This window comes from Loxodonta africana, chromosome 24, assembly GCF_030014295.1.
Source record: "Loxodonta africana isolate mLoxAfr1 chromosome 24, mLoxAfr1.hap2, whole genome shotgun sequence".
Classification (NCBI taxonomy): Eukaryota; Metazoa; Chordata; class Mammalia; order Proboscidea; family Elephantidae; genus Loxodonta; species Loxodonta africana.
The window spans coordinates 29065126-29066314 of NC_087365.1; the positions used below are offsets into that span (position 1 = coordinate 29065126).

At 48.9% G+C, this 1189-nt stretch overlaps 1 protein-coding gene across 5 annotated transcripts in view; it reads left to right on the forward strand.

Moving 5' to 3' along the window:
- Positions 1-1189, forward strand: part of LOC100674055 (signal-regulatory protein beta-1-like) — a 108990-nt gene that overhangs the window by 69506 nt on the left and 38295 nt on the right. The window contains exon 6 of one of the 5 annotated variants that reach the window (XR_010319229.1): positions 142-288. The exons of the other annotated variants lie outside the window; for them this stretch is intronic. The gene's annotated coding sequence lies outside the window, so the exon portion shown is untranslated. The remainder of the gene's footprint in view (positions 1-141; positions 289-1189) is intronic. 5 annotated transcript variants of the gene reach the window in all.

Genomic DNA, 1189 nt, shown 5'->3' on the forward strand with positions numbered 1-1189 from the left:
GTGAAGTTCACCATTTCAGAACAACGGAATGAAGTACTGACATCACAAGGGAGAGAGAGCCTTGTCAGCTCATCGAGAGTGTTTATGTCCTGCTCTGCCTTTTCCTCTTGTACTAACACCTCTCCTGGCTTTGCTGTCCAGTTTGTCCCTCAGGAGGAGGCAGTGGGGAACCAATCACAGCAACCAGCACCTGGCTATGGATGCTTGGACATTAAAAGGTCAACAACTGAGTGTAGTCTGAGAGTCCCTGGACACCACCTTTGTGCTTGAGTAGAGCCCATTCCAAAGGTGAGAGAGAAGGAAGCCAACATCCTGATTCCTCCCTCTTTCTTGGAATGTTTCTCTGGCTCCTCCACTCCCTTCTCCCAAACTAGCCCCAGACCCAGGCAGAGACAGGGAAGTCACCCCATACTTTCCTAGGTGTGTCTCTAGGTGTGTTGCTTTCCTTCCTGGAGAGTGTTCCCTACAGTCCCACTTTTCCCATTGGCCTCCTCCATCTTCTACAGCGGGAATCATCACTATATCCAAAAATGTAACTCTTTCCCAACCAAACCCAGTTCCTATGCATGACGAAGAATGGAGATGGATCCCTATCTTGTATGCAGGGATTCAGGGCAAAGCTGCGTGCCTACTGCAAACATTGTTTTGGGCTCACTTTTTACCTCAGACACCTCTTAGAGTCCAGTGGAACATATGAAGACTCCTTGGGGTAGGAGGAAGGGTAGAATGGTAGCACATAAAGGGTAGAGGAAAGAGTCCTTATAGAGTCTAGCTCTATCCCCAGGAAGGTGAGGTCCAGAGGTCCATCATCCTCCCTCCAGATGTGTAGGTCACTGAGGCCCAGATGTTGGGCTCATGTAAAAGCTGGACCAGCATTTGTCTATCAGAAGATTCTAGAAGCCCTTGGCCCAGCCCATGTCTCTGGAGCTTCTGGATAAGCAAGGGTTGTGGGATTGGAAAGAAGCCATGAAATGGGAAGAGCCTCTGGGAGGAACACAAGTCTGTAGGTGTTGAGACCTCTGTTCCAGCCCCCAAGACACTTTCCTCAGCAACTTCTCAGTTTGTAGGAACCTTGTCTGTCTAATTTTATAATCATGAATGAAAATGCGACACAGTCCCATGGGCTCACCACTCATCACAATCCCCTTCCTCTGACATCATAAAGGCAGAAACTGTACTGTCTCCTCAG